The sequence below is a fragment of the Zingiber officinale genome, chromosome 2A, assembly GCF_018446385.1.
Source record: "Zingiber officinale cultivar Zhangliang chromosome 2A, Zo_v1.1, whole genome shotgun sequence".
NCBI classification, from domain to species: Eukaryota; Viridiplantae; Streptophyta; class Magnoliopsida; order Zingiberales; family Zingiberaceae; genus Zingiber; species Zingiber officinale.
In genome coordinates, this window is record NC_055988.1 from 122,688,155 (window position 1) to 122,713,144 (window position 24,990).

Genomic DNA, 24,990 nt, shown 5'->3' on the forward strand with positions numbered 1-24,990 from the left:
ATTCACCCTCTCCTATGGTGATTTGAGGCTAAGTTAGACGACTATTTTCTAAAATATAATAGAACGACCAAAATCACAACTAAGTACTTGTTGTTAGTGGTAAACTAACATGTATCTGAATGCTATCACAAGGAAGTGGATGTGAGTCGCTGAGCGAATTTCTCAGCAAAGAGAAGAGGGGGAGACAGTGAGAGATGAAGTTGGATGGAATTTATGCATATTTGTGAGTTCTATCCAAGGTAAGAGCTCATTAATGGCCGAATAAATGTCATTAACTATCTTCGCCCAGTTGTAGCTAGCATCGTTACCACTCGGGCGGTTACAAATAAGCTATTAATATCTGATCATTTCAGGTTATTTATTAATGCATCGGTTACACATTTTGAGTCGTAGGAAAAAATATGATCTAATGACAACATAGTTGATTCATTCACTTACGTAAATTTTAGCCCGATCATTTAATTTCAAAGCGCACAGGACTAACACATGAGCCATCGGAATTAAGTGTCCTAGTTTGCACTTCCATGGACAAGTCATCTGAATTAAATGTAATTCGGATCCTGATTTACACTTTTACATCACACACGTCCCGTTCATGTTCATAATACTATACAATTGTGATTCTATTTCATATTCATAATATTATACAATTATTGAAGCGAAAAAGATAAAATCATCATCTTAACAACTTTTTTAGGACGGCCCCATATTCTATGTAAGAAGGTAAATCACATGAGACATTTACTTTAACATAACAGCCCATTTTACAATCATAAAAAATTGACCTCAAATTTATTAGAGCAATCATTCATATAGATACCAACTGTGTCAATCGGTGAGGATAATGTTACACAATTATGATTCTATGCAGATCCATTTTCTTCGTGCCACCGAATTTTTAATGTGGAAATAAACTCCCACACGCATTTGAAGTCCACTTTCTCATTCAATTTTCATTCACATTTCCAAGGGTTTTTAACAAAATGAGAGATGAAAGCTTCCGGAGTATTTATTGCTACATGAAACAATCATTTTCAGAAAGAGACTTTGCAACAAGAAAATTGTTCGACAGTGATGCTTAATATTGAAATTTGTGGAGATTGAGATCCATTATTTCAAAATCTCCAACTCAAGCTTGTTACTTTTGGTTTGGCCCAAAAATCTTCTCCTGTATGTATCAGACAATTCCAAAGAATTGGCATCCGGAATTTTCAAACTAGTAGAATAAATGAATTGTTATATTCAAACAAAACTCTCTGCATCTATCTTCAGTGAATAGATAACAAAATTTGACTCAAGGCTAAGTCCCGTGAGAGATGTGAAACATGAAAAGAGAGAAAATGCTGGAAATAATATACAGATAAATATTTTTTTTCTTATTTTTTTTTCTTATGCTGAATCTGGAGGTGGCTTTCTGATTTTTGGATTTGGTTGCTGAAACTGTTGTTGTTCATTTGCAATCTTTGTATCTAGATCTTGCAGACTATTTGAAGCATTCGAGGATCATCACTGTCTGTTTGTGCCAAAGTTGCTATCTGATATGGAAGGAATTTGGATGCATGTGGTTGAGTACTCCTTGGACGCCTGTGGCCTCATAGCCTCTGTATCTTAATAAAATAATGGTCTTGCCCAAAGTTAACACAAGAGTGCCGATCTAATCCCGGCGCAGCTCCTCCGATGTTTAAACGAGACCAGTGGAATAGAAAAAAAATGATCTTGTGGAATTAGCATACTTTGTCTATGAATTATCGTCTTTCTTTTATAGGCGTCTGAGACAGAATATAACGGACAGATTTGGAGATAATGTGGTGGTTAAAATTAAGATGATATGACAGTTAAAGTTAAGATGATATGGCGTTCCTCACCCGATTTTATTATTCGTTCAACGCAAAGTCTCTCAGTGCCAACGACCGAATTACAAGTCATTCAGAAGAGGGCCGACTGGCCTTTAAGCCGATCGAACATATGGAGTTTAGTGTTGCACTCTTGAACTGAGAAGCTAGCATATCCAGTCATTTAATAACTGATGCAGTTTAAGGGATGCCTGACCCACCTCATAATCGACCGACCATAGGTCTGGTCAGCATAAGGGTTGATCTCCCTGATTCTTACAAATCCCTCTACACACACCCGACCGACCCTATTACTGGTCAACTCTACGGATTTCCACGAGACCATACGCCTGTGTATCCATTCGATAATAGGGTTGGACGAGTTCACATGGCTCCATACCATCTCCTAAATGCACAAGTGTACGATAACTCCCTTTATAAACCCGGTGAGAATTCCAAATCTTAGATTCACTTTACCTATAAATTATTATACGGGCGATCGACTTAAAGTATCGATCGAATCTCTCAGAATATAGTTCCATTTCTCTGGGCAGTCCATTACACGCGCCCAATCATATTCAAGACCGATCGAGCCTAAGACACTTAGCTTCATATTACTTTCCGAACGGATTTCCAGTACGCTCAATGTATTATATTACTTTCCAAACGAATTACTAACACCATTTAGTACATAACCAAGCAGCTTAATGTGAGGACAAGAACATAGATGGTTGGCCTTATAAGACGGTCGAGATATACTCAACAGACAGCATGAGCAGAGAATCCTAACAGTCTGTCAGAATAACAACCATATGTCAGAGAATATTCTTCTAGAACATTCTCTGAAGATTATCATGTCTCTCATCAGTCGACCGCTTATGATAGCATATTTCTATAACTATCTCATCAATGGCATAAGCTATAAACGACAAAAGAAGTACATATATATGTAATTTTTGACCAAATTCGTGGGCGTCAAGATAAGTCCTCTGTTTAACCTCAAAGCGCTCGTTCTCCTAGACCTTGTAAGCTGCCAGTTCAGCTTTTACAGAGTCTAACTCAGCCTGTATCGACTCTAGTCAGGTTTCTTGTGTTTCCAATTCCCTCTGTTGTTCTAATATCAATAAGCCCTTGGTTTCTCGTTCAAATGATTCAGAAGCATGAGAAAGTCTCAGCTCCTCTAATAAAGCAATTTTTTGAGCCAGGTCGGAAATGACCTTGGCCTTCATAGCGCTTTCTGCTTGGAACTTAGTTTCACTAGTCTACAACAAGATTTCTATTTTTTTTCCTATCTATTTATTGAGAATCCACTAGTTGTTGATATTCCTTCAAATCTTCTCCATATTCAAGAGAGAAGCCCAACTTGATCCTTGACCTCTTTTTGTAAGTTAGTCGTCTCAGTGTTCAGAGTGAACACAGAAGCTTCTAACTCCTCCACCTATTCTCTTAGGATTTAGTTATCCCGCTCCAAGTCCACAATTAATTGGCTTAAGTTCAACCTAGAAACGTAAAGATGGAGAGAACAATAATGAGGTCTTAATTCATAAGGCAGGCCAAGTTAGGAGCTTACCGTGTAGCATTCTAAGTGTGTTCATTTGTGCGCGCCAACGTCGAGGACCATTTCAACTGTCTTCGTACTTTTACCCAGGATTCGGCTAATGGGCCTCCTATCTTTAATACCCCATAAGAGGATGGGGCAATGCTCCCAGCCCTTATTGAGATGGTAATACACATGATTATTTGAAATAACGATGGGGGCCAGTAGGAGAGCTAGGCCCTGAAGGAGGAGCGCCAGAAACCCTTGGTAACACCGAACGAATGGAGGGGGAAGATTCTGGTATTATCTCGATCGGCTCAAGATCTCGTGTGACTCTAGAAGGCGCAGGTGTAGGACCGATCAACCTCATAACAGACTTTCTCCTAGGACTCCCCAATGTGATAGAAGAGACGCCTAAAACTTGTGGCGACGCCGGACGAGTGGATAAAGGATCCGATATTGTCTCGATCGGCTTAGAAGCCTGCGCACCCATGGAAGGCATGGGTGTAGTGTTAGAATTTGAGGGATGTCATAAGGCAAGCATTTTATGATTTTTTTCTATTTATTTGATAAGTATAAATTCACTATTTGAGTGCATATTATATATTTGATTGTCTTAAACTTATTTATTGAATGTTCGTAATATAATTCATAGCATGAGAGAATTTGTGATTGGATCGCAACTAGTGATTATCTCTACATGTGTAATTATGAATATATTGAAATTTTCCTAGTCGTCGAATTGATACATTCGGACATCATCAATTCTATAAGACTAGCATGGGTTATACTCCTTGGTTCGGTCAAGCAGTTGTTTTCTCACTGGCTAGAGACATTATGATCTTGAGAGTTAAACGTGGATGCAAGTTATAGTAATTAGTTCATTAGAGTGACTCATTGTAAGATTTTATATGGTTCTCTACACATATATAGATATGTCTGCGAAGTTTTTACTGCAGCATGAGTACAAGTTTCCTTCGACTTGAGGTATATAAGTCATCTTGGTCATGGAGACTTATACTTCGATATCTTAAGCAAGCATCTCATTGAGGTGTGGACCCAGGATGATTGGGTATAAATTAAAGTGCCCGAAGGTATTTAGATAGCCCACAGAGGATTCACCATAAAGGATTCACCGCTCCTATGACCACTCATTAGGATTATTACTCAAAGTCTTTGGTCAATGCATCATATGCTAAGAGTGTGAGACTCTTGTACACATGTATGAGTAATTTGAATACGTAGAACGAAGAAGTATTACTTGGGCTAGGTGTGACATAGCCAACCTAGTTGAGACAAGACACATAGACCATGCCCTGAATCAAATGAGTATAAGACGAGTGAAAGGAATGAGGCATGACTCACTATAGCTGCTGAACGGTTTATAATTAATTCTAAGATCAACTATAATTTTTCGACTAATTGGGGATCATGATGTACTACTAGGTGTCACTCATGATCGTTCTATAATTAAATAGTTAATTATGGATAACCAAGATAAACTGGGAGGCTATTGGGTCACACGCACTAACGAGTCTCTAAAAGACGTAAAATAAGTTAAAAATATGATTTTTAGATCAAGAGATAAATGTTTGGTTGGACCATATATAAGACAAATATGAAAATATTTGTCGCAATAGAAGCGCAGATGGGTCATATCTCTTATGGAAGAGTTTGACCATATTTGGTTTAATCATAAATTAATCATAAACCAACTTGGTTTAGTTGTGAATCAAACCAAGGGGTTAATGGACTAATTTTTTGTTAAGGGATAATGGGTTGGATTTGAGTTTTCTAATCCAACTCATTAAGAAAGATTATATATAGATGTAATTGGGAGAGAATTAGATATAATTTTCATTAGTTGGCTTGATAGGGTTTTGGAAACCTTAACCCAACTTTTCTCTCCTCTCCCTTCTCTCTTCCCGCCGCCAACAACAAGAGGACACCTCTCTTGTTGTCGTGACCACCACAAGGGAGAAAACTCTCCCTTGTGTGCTTCTCTTCCTCTTCCTCTTGATCTCTCTTCTTCTCTCGTGGCTAATAACTTCTGAAGGAGAGGCTTGTACTCAAGGAGTTGTCTTGAGGAGCTCGGTGTAGATACGAATAAAGGCGAGGTTTAACAACGTCGCTACGATTGATGCCCTTCTCGTTACAGGTCATCAGTAAAGTACACCTAGAATAAATTTACTTTCCGTAAAAAATTTAATTATGCGATCATGTTTGATATGTTGTATCTTTATATGCGTGTGGTGTAATAATTTAGGGATTATTATTATTTTATTTTCCGCTGCTCATGTTTACGAAATGTGTTTTAATACACATCGCATCGGGCATATCCTAACAATGGTATCAGAGCCTGATCGTGCTTTGACATATCGTAAAATTATTTTACGGTTTGTAATTTGTGTTGTAATTAATTTTGTAATTTTTCTAGAATTATTAAGATTTTTCTACTTTTGGAAAGTTTCCTAAATTACTAGAAATTCCATTTTTGGAAAGTTTTTGATATAATCTCATAAAATTAAATTTAGAAATATTCTGTTAATTTAGAAATTATCATTTCTGGAATTTTATAAAATTTTAATAAGTATTATATTTTTTTAAAAATTCCTAATTTGTTAGGTAATATTAGAAAAATTCTGAAATTTCTTTAAAAAAATATCCAGATTTGACATATTCTAAATTAAATTATAGAATTAATCTTTTCTAGAATTTTTAGATTTATTAAAATATTCTATTTTTAAAAGTTTCCTAAATTATTAGGAAATAACAAATTTAAAAAGATTTAAAAAATAAAAAAAATCTAGATATGAGATATTCTAAATTAAATTATAGATTAATATTTTATGACATGTTTAGATTTATTAAAATATTCTATTTTTAGAAAGTTTTCTAAATTGTTAAGAGATTTGAAAAATCACAAAAATCCAGATTTGAATTATTCTATAATAAATTAAGAAATATTAATTATTTATTTCCTAAATGGTTAGAAAATTAATTTATAAATTTATTTCTAAAATAATTAAATATTCTTGATTGATTGAAATATTCTAAATGAGATATATTAATTAAATTTAGAAATTGGCTTCCTAATTTGATTAGATAAATCTTGATTTATTAAAATTAGATTTATAACATATTTTTATTTCTAAAATAGAATTATAACATATATAAATTTATGCCATGAGCATACCATATTGTATGTCATGTAGATACATTAATTATGACATGATTAAATTTTATCATGCGTATAATGTGATTAGATCTTACCATATATATGATGTATCATGCTATCTCATGCGTATGATGTGTCATGTCATCATTTATGCCATGAGTGTAATGTCATGTAGATAGAATTTTATATGATGTAGATGAGACCTAAATCCCCTATAGAGTTGTCAGACGGGCCAACCCGTGGCGGGGCGGGTCGGCCAGTGGCGGGCTAACCATTTGGTGGGGCGGGGCGGGCCAACCCGCCAACTTAGCGGGTTTGGCGGGCCAACCCGCGGGCCCATCAAAAATTTTAAAAAAAATCAAAAAATATTTCATATTTTCAACATTTTACTTCAAAAATGTTTTCTACAATTAAATGTATACATAAACATGCATTCTAAATATAAATGAACACAAACGAGTACTTATGTTGGATGAAAAGTACTATTTTTATTTCAAAATTATAACAAATAAAGATAATAAATTGGCCTAAAACTTAGCTTACACGTGTTTTTCAACCCCGGGCCAACCCAAGCCCGAACGGGCCGACCCGCGCGGGTTGCGGGCCTAGGCGGGTCGGCCCACGGTGGACTTGGGTTGATAAAATTCCAACCCAACCCGCTTAAATTGTTTGGTGGGGCGGGCTAACCCGACGGGCCCAACCCAAATTGACGACTTCCCTTACTCAATATTAAAACCTACACCTTCCGTTAATATGGTAAGAACCAGAGTTTAAATTTTTGTTTGAGTTGTTGGTCAAAGTTAAGCTTAACTTGAAATTAAACATGTTCAAACCATAGAGATGCAATCTCATGATTAACGGGTTGGTTTTAAACTTGAAGCGTTGATTTGTTGTGCCAAAGCCATGTTCAATGTGGATAGAGGTGAAGTTGGGTGATGTGCATTTGATGTATACTTGTTAATGTGTTAACAACCCGATATTTATGTGAAGATCAATTAGTTACTAGCATAATGTGATAATTTCATATAAGTGATATGTAATCGGTAAATATTTTATCTATCGCTATAGCTAAGAATAGCTTGTTGGCCAAAGTCAAGGTTATTCTTATCTATGGTGGATATCAACCCACTTAGAGAAAACCTGCCATCTCTCGAATTCAAAATAAGAGTATTTGAATTTGATAAATAAGCGGGCTTTTATGTTAATTGTTTACATAAGTAAAATCATGTCTTTTATACATTCTCATTTTTGTATTTCTAGATTAATCATTTAATTATGGCTTCTGTTAATCTGCGTTTGATTTTGGACTCAAACAAACTGACTGGGTCGAACTTCTTGAACTGGTTTCAAAATTTGAGAATTGTTCTCAAAGCCGAGAAGATAGCTTATGTCCTTGATCAACCTCTTCCCACCAGTCTTGATGTCGATACAACTACAAATTAATTGTCGACCCTTCAAAAACATAAGGATGATTCTGTACTTGTTAGTTACATTATGCTAGCCGTTATGACTCCTGAATTATAGAAACAACATGAGCATTTGGATGCTTATGATATTGTCTATCATCTTTGTGAGCTATTTGATGAGCAAGTTAGATCCGAAAGGTTCGAGGTCTCCAAGCTTCTCTTTTGCTCAAAGATGCAGGAGGGTTCGTCTGTAATACAATACGTATTAAAGATGAATGACTACATAGAGCGTTTAGCACCACTCAATTTTACGATGGATCATGAGTTAAGTATTGACTTAATTCTACATAGTTTACCGAAAAGTCATTCACAATTTGTGATGAACTATCGAATGAACAATTTATAATCGACCATCTTCGAGATGATAAATATGCTCAAGACTGTGGGACCTTCTGTTAAGGGTGAACAAAAAACTGTGATGTTAGTAGACTCCTCCAATAAACGTTCTAAGAGGAAGCCAAAATATCAGGCTAAAGGGAAGAGCAAAAAGGACAAGATAGTAGAACTGGCAAAAAAGAGCCCATGCCATCATTGTGGTAAGATGGGACACTGGCGAAGAAACTGAAAGATCTATCTTAAGTCTATGAAGAAGAATAAGGCATCCGATGCCACATCCTCTTCAGGTATTTTCGTTATTGATTGTCAGGTTATTTCCTCAGACACTTAGATATTGGATATTGGGTGTGGCTCATATATTTGCAATGACACACAGGGGCTAAGAAATAGCAGAAGACTCCTCAAGAGAGAAACAAGTCTGTGAGTTGGGAATGGAGCAAAGGTTGCTATAGTTGCCATCGGAATATACTTGTTAAAGCTTCCTAGTGGACTTGTCTTAGAACTAGATAATTGTTATTTTGTTCCAGCATTAATAAAGAACATTATTTATATTTCTTGCTTAAATAGAAAAGGTTTCCATTTAACTTTTAGTAACAATTGTTGTTATATAATCTTAAATGGCGTTCTTTATGGCACTAGAACTTTATGCAATGACATCTACGCGTTAGATATATCTAGTGATGTACTCAATATCGAAAAGAGCAATAAAGGCGCTCGAATATATAATCAATTAACCTCTTACTCGTGGCATTGTCGCCTTGGCCATATAAGCAAGAAACACATGTCCGAATTGCAAAAGATTGCAGTTCTCAAATCATTTGAATTAGATACATGTGATTCATGTTTAAAAGGCAAGACGATAAAGTTACCTTTTTCTCGAAAGGGTGAACGAGTTGATGAGTTACTTGGGCTCGTACATACTGATGTATGTGGACCAATGACAACTCATGCATTTAGAGGTTATAGCTACTTCATTACTTTTATTGATAATCACTCTTGTTATGGGTATGTAACACAAGTCTGAAGTCTTTGAAAAGTTTAGAGAATTCAAAAGTGAAGTAGAGAAATAACTTGGTAAAAATATTAAGATACTTCTAGGGGTGAGCAGTCATCCCACCAAATCGACTAACCTGCTCATACCGACCCAAACCGAACTGAAAAGAAAATTCGTTGGATATAGGGTCGGATGTAAGGTCTTGATATTGTATTATCTGATCTAGTAGGGCCGGATAGTTTTTTATCCCAATAACCAAACCAACCCGATCCGTGATCACCCTTACTTGTAACAACTAATGTCGATAAGCTGCTACACATTGTAGTAGCTATTGGTTAGTCCTAGGAAAATCGTACCGATTTCATTGTACAAAAATTTTGTACAAGTATTGAACCTTTCCTTAAATAACCTATTGTGTTCTTTAGAAGTTAAATTAGGAATCGCAGACGAAACTTAACATCATTGATTCCAAATTTAACTTATCTGTTCTTGATGATTTAGATTTGGATCGCAAACGGAACTTAACACTATTGATCCAAATCCACCTATGTTATTAATTCCATTAAATATTAATTTCTAAAATTGACTTCTAGGACTGCATGGTGAGGCACATGACCTTCTTGGATATGGGAGCAACCACCACCACCTAGACAAAGCTTTTTAAGGAAAGTTAATATTTAATTTCCTTAAATAACTCTAGGTTAACCAAAAAGAACATTCGAATCACAAATTCGAAAAATAAAGAAAACACAAACTCGAAAAACTAATTCGAAAAACTAGATCTAATGCCTCTTGTGTTTGGAATTCTTACAAAGAAAAATAACTAGTATGATGCGGAAGAAAAATACTAGTTATACCTTCTCTTTGTATGTTAATAACCTCGAGATCTTCTGTCGTATTCCTCGCCTCGCCTTGAATGTCGTGTGGGCAACGATCCTCCAAGATGAACATCACCCAAAGAGCTTTCTTCTTCCTCCTCTAATATTCGGCCACCACCACCACCAAGGAAAAGAGAGCAAGGGAAAGGAGAGGGAGAGAGGGGCCGACCACACCAAGATCTCTAAGTAAGAGAATAAGAATTGACCTCTCATGAGGCCTCCCCTCCCGCTTCTTTTATATTACTTGCCCAAGGCAAATAAGGAAAGACTTTTTATAAAAATTAAAATCTTCCTCCTGGTTTTCCTTTTCCCTTTTAATTTTTCCTTTTCTTTCCTCTTGATTGAATCAATCACCAAATCATGGATTGATTTAAATTTTGATTGGCCGACCCCTTGCTTGGGCACCAAGCAAGGTGGCCGGCCACCTCATCAAGGAAAAGGAAAATAATTTTTTTATAAAATTTTATAAACTCTTATAAAATTTTACAAGCTCTCTTCTAATTTCCTAAAGTAGGAGTTAAAAAAGGAAAGTTTTAAAAATTAAAACCATGTTTTAAAATTTAAAACTTCTCTTATAAAATTTTCTTTTTTAACATGGTGATAGAAAATTTAAATTTTAAAAGTTCTCTTCCTTTTTTTCTTAAACCATGAGGATGGTTAAAAAAGGAAAGTTTTAAAACTTTTAAACTTTTTTTTAAAACATGTGGCCTAATTCAAATAAGGAAAGTTTTTAAATTTAAAATCTCTCTTTTAAAACTTGTAATTTTCTACAAAGAGAAGATTTTAAAAATTCAAAACACCCCTCCTTGTTTGAATTATTGTGGTCGACCCCTACATGCTTGGAAACCAAGCAAAGGGGCTGATCCTGTCCGAATAGCTGAACCAACGGACGTTGGGCACGTGGCGCTCTCCTAGTCGATGACGTAGGCCTCCGTCTGGTCGCACGAATCTCCGGCGAGCCTGCACAAAAGTCGGGCCGGGAAGGGGTTCCTGGCGGCGACCCTCCGACGCTCAAGTCAGGCAAGCAAGCAGTGAAAAAGTGGCTCCCAAAATATTAGAATGCATACCTCCGGCGAAGGATGAGGGCCTTTATATAGGGCAGCGGAGAAGCGAGTGTACACATACCGAGGTGTACACGTGTCCGTGGCCCATACCCCCGTAAGGGCTTGTCAGTGCCCTAGTAAGGAACCCCTGTCATAAGATTTGGAGTATGGCCTACATGTGGAACATACCCGCTGTCGAAAAGATGTCACTTGTCCTTTTCCCCTTGCTCCCGATCTGGCGTCCGGCCGGACGTATACGGTGGTTTACTTAGGGAGATTCTCAATCACGTGCTTTGTGGAGACTATTAGCAGTATGCTACCTGATGGCTTTGGCCGAGTGTGCAGTCCGATCGGCCCTGCGATCTTGTCCGCTGAGCGCCGAAACCCTGACTTTCGACAGGGCGCCTTTAACCATCAACTAGACATCGGCCGACCGCCTGGCCGGTCGAACCCACCCCTCTCCGGTCGGCCACCTGCCACTTTGACTTCCACGTGGCGTTGACTCCACCGGACGGGGGGCCCTTGTTCTTACAACCGGATCACTTGCCTCCCCTTCAAGTCTAGTCGAAGGAGGCGATTAGTCCGACTGACTGGACTGTTAGCCTTCAGGCACACCTAATCCGCTCGGCTTTTCACAGGGATGGCCTTTAAGGTTAGTCAACAGCAACCTTCCTCGGATCTCCTCGTAACCCGTGCCAATCTTCGACATTAAGGCTGAGCATGCATTCATTAAATGCATCGAATGACCGAATGCCACGTGGCGAACTGTCATCATCGTACGGCGGCGGCGGTGTGGTGCTTTGATGGGATCGAGGCGGTTCGAAATGGACGGCGCGATGTGCACATTGATTCCCGTGACCTGGATCCAACGGCGGAGGCCGCCCGACCCTCGCTATATAAAATCTTCGCTCTCTCCTATTCCCCTCACTTGCTTTCGCGATTTCTACCTTTGTCTCTGGTGTTTCGATGCTCCGGCGATTCCATTCCTGCTTTCCGACGCTTTCCGGCGCCTCTTCCTTGATCCTTTTTCCTCGCAGTAAGGCTCTATACCTTTTCTTTCTTGTTTCCGGTGTTTACTCCGTATTTCTCTCCCCAGTTTCAATCCTTGAAACCTCTTTTCGCTTGCTGTTGTTTTTCTCCTGCCTTTTTGCCTTTTTGATTTCTTCCGATCGACCCATGGCTAGCTCTTCCCATCCCGAAGACCAGTCCCTTGGCCCTTGGTACACTACCATGCAGTCACGATTTAATCAGCGTGACTTTGACATTCTAACCGATAATTTTGAAATCCCCGAAGATTTTGAACTTCTTTTAGCCGGTCCTTCTGCCCGGCCGCACAGGCCGCCGCGCGGAGCTTTCTGTGTCTTCCACGACCAGTTTACCGCCGGTCTGCGTTTCCCGGTGTTAGAGTGTATACTAAAAGCCTAGCTTTTGGTATAAACATTTATCTAGAAATAAGAATCACATTGGTCAAATGTCTACATTTATGATAAATGTAGTTGCTCAATTAATTTATATTGTAGATAACATGATGTGTGGTGTCACATACAGAAGATCATGTTATCGGTTCCTTATAAATTATAAACAGTAGCTCACGACCAAGATGGAAAGGAACAAACCATTGGAAGGTCGTAGTGTAATTAGGTATTAGTTTATCTTAACTATATAATTACACTAGTACACTTAGAGTGTATTGAGTAGGACCATTTAAGGTCGTTCCTTTTATACTGACTTTATAAAGGAACAAAGACCTCAGTTATTATGGAAGTGTGTGCTCTTAATCCTAATATAATAACAAGCACATATATTTGATATTTATTTCTTTAATTTATCAATGGGTGAGATTTAGTTCGATAAATCAATAAGCCCGATAAGTTGGGAAATGATATCACTTATAGTGTGTGTTGTTGATTATAGAAGGAAACTGTGACCTAGTGATCTAGGTTGAGAATGTCCCCAAGAGGAGCTCATAAGGATTGTCATGTTAAACCCTGCAGGTGGACTTAGTCCGACATGACGATGAAGTTGAGTGGTACTACTCTTGGAGCTAGATATTAATTAAGCGAGTTGTCAGTAACTTACTTAATTAGTGGACATTTGTTATCTTAAACACAGGGAGACTAACACACTCATAATAAGAAGGAGCCCAAAATATAATTTGGGATTGGTGCGGTAGTTCAATAATAGTTCTTTAGCGGAATGAATTATTATTGATGAAATTAAGTTGTGTGTTCGGGGCGAACACGGGATGCTTAATTTCATCGGGAGACCAAAACCAATTCCTCCTCTCGGTCCCTATCGTAGCCTCTAATATATAGAGATTTATACCCACCGCATACCCACCTTCTTACCTATCCAATGGGGTCGGCCAAGCTAGCTTGGAACCCAAGCTAGGGCCGGCCAAGACCAAGTGGATGAGCCATGTAGGTGGCCGGCTAAAGCTTGGGTCTCAAGCTTAGGTGGTCGGCCACTAGAATATTAAAAAGGATTTTTATTAAAATTATTTCTTATGTGGATATCATGATTTTAAAAGAGAGTTTAAAAATTAAAAATTTCCTTTTATAGTTTTCTACAAAAGATTAAGAGAAGAGATTAATCTCTTTCCTTATTTGTAGTTTAAAAGGATGGTTTTAATTTTTGGTAAAAATTTTCCTTATTTGTAAATCATCTACATGTTTAAAAGAGAGTTTAAAATTTGAAATCTTTCCTTATTTGTTGATTAAAGGAGGATTTTAAATTTTAAGAAAACTTTCCTTTTTAACCATGTTCATGATTTAAAAGAAAGTTTAAAAATTAATAATTCTCTTTTATTAGTTTCTACAAAAGATTGAGAAAAGATTTGATATCTTTCCTTATTTGTAGATTAAAAGAGATTTTAATTTTTAGAGATAACTTTCTTTTTATCCACATGTTTAAAAGAAAGATTTTAATTTATTAAATTTCCTTTTATAAACCAATCATGAAGGGATTAAATTATTGGAGAAATTTTATAAATTTTGAGACAAATTAGGAAGTTTTAATTAATTAAAACTCTCCTTGTTTGTAGCTTTTATGTGTCCAGCCAAATAAAATTGAGAAAGAAAATTATTTTAATTAAATAATTTTTCCTTTTCAATCGAAAAAGAATTAAGGAAATTTTTATTAAATTTTCCTTATTTGCCAGAATCAAGGATTATAAAAGAGGGGGTAGAGGAGGCTTCAAGGCGAACGACTCTATTCTATTTTCTCCCTCTTTTCCTTGGTGGTGTGGCCGGCCCTATTTCTCTCCTCTCCTCTTGTTGGCCGAAACTTATCTCTTGGTGGAGCTTTTGTTAGTGGCCGGATCAAGGAAGGAGAAGAAGGAGAGAAAGCAAGCCTCGTTTCTAGCATCCCTTGGAGCATGATGGTGGTGGCCGAACCTCTTCATCCTAGAAGATGTTTTGATGGCCAAAACTTGCAAGGAAGAAGAAGGTGATTGGTGGTTTCTCATCTCGGAAGAACGTTGCCCACACAACGTCCGAGGTTAGAAGAGGAATACGGTAGAAGATCAAGAGGTCTTTCTAGAAGGTATAACTAGTAATTTTTCCTTTCCGCATCATGCTAGTTATTTATGGAAATAGTACCAAATACAAGAGGCTTATGATTCTAGTATTTCGAATATGTTTTTCGATGATGTGTTCTTTTGTTTTATTTTTCCTTGTGATTTGATTGTTCTTTTCGGTTAACCTAAAGTTATTTTAGGAAATTAAATATTAGCTTTCCATAAAAGGTTTTGTCTAGTCGGTGGTGGTTGCTCCCATATCCAAGAAGGTCATGTGCCTCGCCACGTCAGTACTGGGAACCAATTATGGATATTAATATTTAATGGAATTAATAACTTAAGGTGATTTGGGTCGAACGTGTTAAGTTCCGCAGGAAATCCAAGTCAAAACCTAAAAGAACAAATAGATTAAGTTTTGGATCAAACGTGTTAAGTTCCGCAGGCGATCAAAAATTTAATTTAAAAGAACACATGGTAGCTAGGAAAAGGTTCAGACCTTTGTACAAAATTTTTGTACAGTGGAACCTCTAGGTTTTTCGAGTAGCAACCAACAATTGGTATCAAAGCTAGGGTTTTACCTCTGTGTATTTGGTATTAGTTTAATTATGCACATGTCATACATAATTTAGGCAGGATAATAGTAGGATGTGCTAACTTTGTGGATGCAGGATCCAACTATTATGGCTTATAATTATTATATGTGTGATTGGACCCTTGGACATGTTAAGGGCATTTTATTGTGTGTGCATGATTGTATTATAAAATACAGCAGGAGCTGTATTTAGTTTTATTAGGATTTTATTTTTTATCTAGATACATGTACATTCCTTTTATGGAATATAGGATCAAAATGTAAAATTCTATTTATGTCGCGGATCGAATCTTGCAAAGCGTGGAACCTTCTAAGGACCAGAGGCGCAGCGGAACTAGGAGCAAGATGGATGCGACAGCTAGACCCGGTGGCAGTGGCCAAATATGGCAGCAGCTTGGGATGACAACACACGGAGGACAACTAGAGATAAAAATTAGATTTTCTATTTATTGCTTTTATATTGTGCTGTGTGTGCATGTTAGTTTACATATTTAGTAGGCTAGCATAGTTAAAATTCCTCATTTATAAATAACTAAGTGGGAGAGGGATTTTTAAGTAAATCTCATGGTCTCCATTACTGGTTTGTAAGTGATGCAAACAAGCTTGCGCGTTGGCTCTGAGTGCCTTCCTCCATAACGGATGAGCTTGTTTGTGGATCACTAGAACAGACTTCCATTTTTGGATGACTATAAGAAGTTAATTAAGAGCGTGTGATCTTCCCCAACGGAAGGGGCATAATCTTATTAATGGACTTAGTGTCAAGTAATGGTATACACTTAGACACATCTAATAGTATCCTCCCCATCGGAGTCACTGCTATTATTTGTGTGACCAAATGATACCAACTATTAATTTTATTTGTCAAAAAGTTAGGTTGACAAGATAATAAAATTAATGGGTTAAAACCCTCCTTTTACAAATGTTGAATTTGTATACGTCCACACTAACGTGGCATGCAAAATTCACGGTGTTTGAGGTGTTGGTGAATTTAAATAATATTGTTGGAGGAATCAATATTTTTTTAAATTCAAAAGTTTTTGACCAAATATTTGATCAAAGACAGATCAACTATTAATTTTATTCGTCATAAAGTAAAGTTGACGAGATAATAAAATTAATGAATAAAATCTCCTCTTCGATTTTGTATACGTCCACACTATCGTGGCATACAAAATTCATGGGGATTTTTAAGGAGTTGATCTTGACCAAATATTTTTGTGATTCTTAGGATTTAAATATTTGTCAATCCCCTAGTAGTCATACTATAGAAAATGCTTAGTAGTCCCAATTGTAATGATTAGGACTTGGACATTAAGGTAGACTGTCTTCTTAAAACTAAGAACAACATAGGTGTATTTAATTCATTAGTTGAAACATGTTTAGTGGTGTTATCTACCAGAACCTGGAGTGTAGATACAGATGCCATTAATCATGTCCGTAATTCATTGCAGGGTTCCAGGAAACCCGGCAACTAAATGAAAATTAAAACACCGTCCACATGGACACTACTGTAAAAATGGTAGCTGTTGCAGTGGGAGATGTTTATCTTTTGATAAGAATAAAATATGGATTTTTGAGTAATTGTCTTTACGCACCAAGTTTAGAAAGAACTAGTTTTCAGTTTCTAAACTATTCAAAGAACTTGATATTCTGTCTCTTTTAATAACAAAGTTGTTATTAAGAAAAAGAGGGAAGTTATCTGTTCTGGTACGTTGGTTGGCAATTTATAAATCCAATAACTCTCACGATGCAACAAATGGAAATTAGTAACACATCTTCTAACTTTAAGAGAAAGTAACCTTCGGAAATGAACCAATTATATCTTTGGCATCTAATGCTAGGTTATATTAACTTGAGTATGATTCATTGGTAGCTGATGAACTTTTGGGTTCATTAGTACTGGAAATCTTTCCAACCTGCGAGTCTTACTTGGAAGGAAAAATAACCAAGAAGCTTTCAAGTCTAAGGGGTATGGAGTCAAAGATATGTTGAAATTGGTTCATTCTGATTTGTGTGATCCTATGACAAGAGGTAGTATTGAATATTTCGTCTATTTTATAGACAACTATTCAAGATACAAATAAATTTACTTAATGTACCGCAAGACTAAGTACTTTGATTAGTTCAAAGAGTACTACGCTGATGTGGAGAAACGACAAAGTAAAAAGACACTATGGTGAAATCATAGTGGCAAGTACCTCTTGGGAGAATTTAGGAGTCAATTATCAGAAGTAGGGATTCAATCCAAACTAACTGCACCTGGTACACCTCTACAGAATGGTGTAGTAGAAAGAAGGTATAGGACTCTTATGGAAATAAGTAGATTGATGATGAGTTATTTTACCAAATTCATTTTAAGGATATACTCTGGAAACGGAAGTGAACATAGTACCTTCCAAAGTCAGAACTCTCTACTCATATAGAATTGCTTAATAGGCGTAAGCTTATTTTAAAGCATATTTGGATTCGGGTAGTCCAGCACATATGCTAAAGAGAGACAATGATAAGTTGGACAGGAATTCACTTGTTTGTGGGTTATCCTAGAGAAATGAAAGTAGGTTTATAGTCTTAAAAATCAGAAGGTCATTGTTAGCATCAATGACCAATTTTAGAAAAAGGACTATGTAATAAACCATGTGCCCATAAGAAAACTTGTTTTAAGGAAATAATAAAAGACATGTCTAATCTAGTACCAATTGTACAAGATGAGATACCACAAGGAAACTGCAACACGTATCACAAATGATACACAATTGCAGAAAGTGCCTTGTCGTAGTGGGAGGGTTGTTAGGCAACCTAAAAAGATTCATGTTTTGGGAGAGTTTTTGAACTCGATCCCTGGAGGACATGAACCTGATCTCCGGACATATGACGAAGCACTCCAAGATAAAGATGCAATATCTTGGCAAAGAGTAATGAATAATAGAATTAGAATATATGTATTCTAATAAAATCTGGAAGCTTGTAGAACCACCAAATGGTGTAAAAGCCTTTGGGTATAAAAAGGTCTATAATAGGAAAAGAGGGATAGACAGGAAGGTAGAAACTTTCAAAGCAAGGCTAGATGAAAAAGGAAACTTTTTCACTGGTAGCCATGCTTAAGTCTATCCGGATTCTTTTATCTATTTGGTAAGTGGATGTCAAGACAGCATTCCTTAATGGAAGTCTTGAAGAAAGCATCCATATAAAGCAACCAGAAGGGTTCATTGCAAAGGGCTAAGAGCATCTTGTGTGCAAGCTCAATCAGTCTATGGACTGATACAAAGCTTCAAGGTCTTGGAACATCCAGTTTATCAAAGTAATCTAGACCTTAGGATTCATTTAGTAACTGGATAAGTCTTGTGTATACAAAAGGTGTGATGGAAGCGTTGTGGTATTTCTTGTACTATACGTAGATAACATTTTTGGTAGTTGGAAACAATATCAAAATGTTGTCAGAAGTAAGGGTATGGTTGTCCAAACAATTCGATATAAAGGACTTGGGAGAATGTATATATTCTTGAGATCAAAGTAATAAGGGATCGTAAAAAAAAAAATATATTTTACTTATTCCAAGCTTCATACATCGAAAAAATCCTTGCTCGTTTTAAGCATGCAAAACTCCAAGAAAGGTTTTTTACTTTTTTAGGATGGAGTAACTTTATCTAAAGATATATCTCTGTACACATCAAAGGAGATAAAGGAAATAAAGGCAGTTCTTTATGCTTCGGCTATCGGAAGCCTAATATATGCTATGCACGAGATCAGAAATCTATTTTGCCAAGGGCATAGTTAGCAGATATCAAAGTAACCCTGGACAAGGACAGTGGACTGCAATAGAGCATATATTGAAGTACCTTAGAGGCACTAGAGATTATATGCTAGCTTACAAGGCAGTTAATTTGGTCCTAGTGGGTTGCATGGATTTTGACTTCCAATCGGATAGGGATAATAATAAGTCAACCTCGGGGTTTTGTATTTACTTTAGGAGGTAAAGTCATAACTATGGAAGAGTGATAAGCATAGGTGTTTTTCTGGACTCCACCATAGAAGCTTAGTATATGGCAAGCCTCTGAGGTAGCCAAAAAAGTTGAATGACTCAATAACCTCAAGATAGACTTAGATATGATTTCTGGTTTGTCCAAAAATTGTTACAATTTATTGTAATAATGTTGGTGCAGTAGCAAACTCGAAGAAACCATAAGTCTATAAGGCAAGTAAACACAATAGAGCGCAAGTACCACCCAATACGCGAAATCGTATAAACGAGGAGAAGTTGTTGCTGCCTAGATTACATCAGGTGATGACCTATAGATCCTTTCACTAAGGTTCTTAAGGAAAGAGCTTTTGATGGGCATGTTGAAGGGTTGGGAATCAGATGTATGGCAGCAGATATGGCAGCTTAGTCTTTTAGTATAAGTGGGAGATTGTTAGAGTGTATACTAAAAGCCTAGCTTTTGGTATAAACATTTATCTAGAAATAAGAATCACATTGGTCAAATGTCTACATTTATGATAAATGTAGTTGCTCAATTAATTTATATTGTAGATAACATGATGTGTGGTGTCACATACAGAAGATCATGTTATCGGTTCCTTATAAATTATAAACAGTAGCTCACGACCAAGATGGAAAGGAACAAACCATTGGAAGGTCGTAGTGTAATTAGGTATTAGTTTATCTTAACTATATAATTACACTAGTACACTTAGAGTGTATTGAGTAGGATCATTTAAGGTCGTTCCTTTTATACTGACTTTATAAAGGAACAAAGACCTCAGTTATTATGGAAGTGTGTGCTCTTAATCCTAATATAATAACAAGCACATATATTTGATATTTATTTCTTTAATTTATCAATGGGTGAGATTTAGTTCGATAAATCAATAAGCCCGATAAGTTGGGAAATGATATCACTTATAGTTTGTGTTGTTGATTATAGAAGGAAACTGTGTCCTAGTGATCTAGGTTGAGAATGTCCCCAAGAGGAGCTCATAAGGATTGTCATGTTAAACCCTGCAGGTGGACTTAGTCCGACATGACGATGAAGTTGAGTGGTACTACTCTTGGAGCTAGATATTAATTAAGCGAGTTGTCAATAACTTACTTAATTAGTGGACATTTGTTATCTTAAACACACGGAGACTAACACACTCATAATAAGAAAGAGCCCAAAATGCAATTTGGGATTGGTGCGGTAGTTCAATAATAGTTCTTTAGTGGAATGAATTATTATTGATGAAATTAAGTTGTGTGTTCGGGCGAACACGGGATGCTTAATTTCATCGGGAGACCAAAACCAATTCCTCCTCTCGGTCCCTATCGTAGCCTCTAGTATATAGAGATTTATACCCACCGCATACCCACCTTCTTACCTATCCAATGGGGTCGGCCAAGCTAGCTTGGAACCCAAGCTGGCCAAGACCAAGTGGATGAGTCATGTAGGTGGCCTGCCAAAGCTTGGGTCCCAAGCTTAGGTGGTCGACCACTAGAATATTAAAAGGATTTTATTAAAATTATTTCTTATGTGGATATCATGATTTTAAAAGAGAGTTTAAAAATTAAAATTTCCTTTTATAGTTTTCTACAAAGATTAAGAGAAGAGATTAATCTCTTTCCTTATTTGTAGTTTAAAAGGATGGTTTTAATTTTGGTAAAAATTTTCCTTATTTGTAAATCATCTACATGTTTAAAAGAGAGTTTAAAATTTGAAATCTTTCCTTATTTGTTGATTAAAGGAGGATTTTAAATTTTAAGAAAACTTTCTTTTTTAACCATGTTCATGATTTAAAAGAAAGTTTAAAAATTAATAATTCTCTTTTATTAGTTTCTACAAAAGATTGAGAAAAGATTTGATATCTTTCCTTATTTGTAGATTAAAAGAGATTTTAATTTTTAGAGATAACTTTCTTTTTATCCACATGTTTAAAAGAAAGATTTTAATTTATTAAATTTCCTTTTTATAAACCAATCATGAAGGGATTAAATTATTGGAGAAATATTATAAATTTCTGGAGACAAATTAGGAAGTTTTAATTAATTAAAACTCTCCTTGTTTGTAGCTTTTATGTGGCCGGCCGAATAAAATTGAGAAAGAAAATTATTTTAATTAAATAATTTTTTCTTTTCAATGGAAAAAGAATTAAGGAAATTTTTATTAAATTTTCCTTATTTGCCAGGATCAAGGATTATAAAAGAGGGGGTAGAGGAGGCTTCAAGGCGAACGACTCTATTCTATTTTTCTTTCCTTGGTGGTGTGGCCGGCCCTATTTCTCTCCTCTCCTCTTGCTGGCCGAAACTTATCTCTTGGTGGAGCTTTTGTTAGTGGCCGGATCAAGGAAGGAGAAGAAGGAGAGAAAGCAAGCCTCGTTTCTAGCATCCCTTGGAGCATGATGGTGGTGGCCGAACCTCTTCATCCTAGAAGATGTTTTGATGGCCAAAACTTGCAAGGAAGAAGAAGGTGATTGGTGGTTTCTCATCTCGGAAGAACGTTGCCCACACAACGTCCGAGGTTAGAAGAGGAATACGGTAGAAGATCAAGAGGTCTTTCTAGAAGGTATACCTAGTAATTTTTCCTTTCCGCATCATGCTAGTTATTTATGGAAATAATACCAAATACAAGAGGCTTACGATTCTAGTATTTCGAATATGTTTTTCGATGATGTGTTCTTTTGTTTTATTTTTCCTTGTGATTTGATTGTTCTTTTCGGTTAACCTAAAGTTATTTTAGGAAATTAAATATTAGCTTTCCATAAAAGGTTTTGTCTAGTCGGTGGTGGTTGCTCCCATATCCAAGAAGGTCATGTGCCTCGCCACGTCAGTACTGGGAACCAATTATGGATATTAATATTTAATGGAATTAATAACTTAAGGTGATTTAGGTCGAACGTGTTAAGTTCCGCAGGAGATCCAAGTCAAAACCTAAAAGAACAAATAGATTAAGTTTTGGATCAAACGTGTTAAGTTCCGCAGGCGATCAAAAATTTAATTTAAAAGAACACATGGTAGCTAGGAAAAGGTTCAGACCTTTGTACAAAATTTTTGTACAGTGGAACCTCTAGGTTTTCCGAGTAGCAACCAACAATTGGTATCAGAGCTAGGATTTTACCTCTGTGTATTTGGTATTAGTTTAATTATGCACATGTCATACATAATTTAGGCAGGATAATAGTAGGATGTGCTAACTTTGTGGATGCAGGATCCAACTATTATGGCTTATAGTTATTATGTGTGTGATTGGACCCTTGGACATGTCAAGGGCATTTTATTGTGTGTGCATGATTGTATTATAAAATACAGCAGAAGCTGTATTTAGTTTTATTAGGATTTTATTTTTTATCTAGATACATGTACATTCCTTTTATGGAATATAGGATCAAAATGTAAAATTCTAATTATGTCGCGGATCGAATCTTGCAAAGCGTGGAACCTTCTAAGGACCAGAGGCGCAGCGGAACTACAAGCAAGATGGATGCGACAGCTAGACCCGGTGGCAGTGGCCAAATATGGCAGCAGCTTGGGATGACAACACACGGAGGACAACTAGAGATAAAAGCCATAATAGTTGAAAATTAGATTTTCTATTTATTGCTTTTATATTGTGCTGTGTGTGCATATTAGTTTACATATTTAGTAGGCTAGCATAGTTAAAATTCCTCATTTATAAATAACTAAGTGGGAGAGGGTTTTTTAAGTAAATCCCATGGTCTCCATTACTGGTTTGTAAGTGATGCAAACAAGCTTGCGCGTTGGCTCTGAGTGCCTTCCTCCATAACGGATGAGCTTGTTTGTGGATCACTAGAACAGACTTCCATTTTTGGATGACTATAGGAAGTTAATTTAGAGCGTGTGATCTTCTCCAACGGAAGGGGCATAATCTTATTAATGGACTTAGTGTCAAGTAATGGTATACACTTAGACACATCTAATAGTATCCTCCCCATCGGAGTCACTGCTTTTATTTGTGTGACCAAATGATACCAACTATTAATTTTATTTGTCAAAAAGTTAGGTTGACAAGATAATAAAATTAATGGGTTAAAAGATTGACAAGATAATAAAAGAACACATGGTAGCTAGGAAAAGGTTCAGACCTTTGTACAAAATTTTTGTACAGTGGAACCTCTAGGTTTTCCGAGTAGCAACCAACACCCTGTACATCCTTTCATCATAGATGTTTGTAATTTTTTCGGTGTTCTGCTCGGCAGTCTGGTACCCAAAACCTTTCGTCTCCTCTGTGGTGTTGTTGTTTTGTTCAAGATTCACAACATCGCCCTCCGACTGGAGGTCTTTTTTTTATTTCTATTATCCCAAGCAAGCCGAGCTGGGCACCTTCATGTTCCAAGCTCGGCCCGGCTTAGTCTTCTTCAACAAACTACCTTCTTCCAATAAACATTGGAAGGATTATTTTTTCTATATCCGTATGCCCGATCAGGCCAACTTCCCGACCAAGTGGCAGGTCAACCTACCCCCCACTCCCGAGCTGAAGAAATTCAAGACCCGACCGGACTACCTCCATGCTGCAAATATGCTAGCCGGTCTACGACTTGACATCAATAAGCTTCTTCACGAAGGAGTGATGTACATCTTCGGCCTGAGTCCCATACGGACTCCTCTTCCGACCGGCTTCGGTAAGAATTTTACTTTGGCATTTGCTTTGATTGCTAACTGATTTCTTTTCTTTCCTTTGCAGCGGACATCGTCATGGATTCGGTGATCGCCGGCGCTAGAGGCCGCGGCGGCCAAAGAAATGGAAGCGCTGGGTATCCAGCCGGTCGGATCCCATGAAGGAGAAAGCGGGACTCAGGCTGAGTCAACCGCTCTGGCTTCTCAACAGAACGTGGCCAGCGGAGCCACCCCCACCGGAGAACCAACTGCCCCCGAGGAAGGTTCCGGTCGGGAAGAGAAGCAACCTCTACAAAAGAGGCGCCGAGTGGAGACTCCCCTTCAGTCGGCTACCTCCACGGTCCAACCATCCGAGCGGGTCACTGCGACTGCTCGGGGCAAGGCGCCAGAGGTCGAAGCCATTTCGTCCGACCGGACGCCTTCTGAATGGGACGAGCCGGCTTCTCCAATTGAGGCTACTCCGGTCAGCACCCTTCCGCCCGCTCGTCACTCAGTCCAACGCTCAACCATTCATTCCTAGTTTTCTGCGCCGACTTCTGATCCCCTTCCGACCGTCGGTCGGACGACCCCCGGTCATGGCCGCACGATTCGGGTCACTCTTCATCTCCTGACTGAAGAGCTGCTGCCAGAGGCCGACCGACCAACCGCGCCCCCTCCAAAACTTGGCCAATAGCCACATGCAGGAGGCCACGGGGGTAAGTTCGCTTTCTCCGAAGTTTTGTATGCATTCTTTCCGATCGGCCACTAACAATTCTAATTTTCTTTTGCCAGAGATGGGTGGAGGAGATTGCAGTCTCCAACCGCCTAGCCATGGTGGATGAGGAGTTAAGGCAACTGAAGGCAGCGTGCGGTCCATCCAGCTCTCAAGGCCCGTCGTACTCCGAGCTGCAGAAGAAGTTGAAGAAGGCTCAAGATTTGTTGGCGGCCGAGCAGAAAAAGACGGCCGATCAAGCCCATGCCTTGGCCGAGTCCGAGCGACAAGTCAAGTCGCTCGACACAAAAATAACCTTGG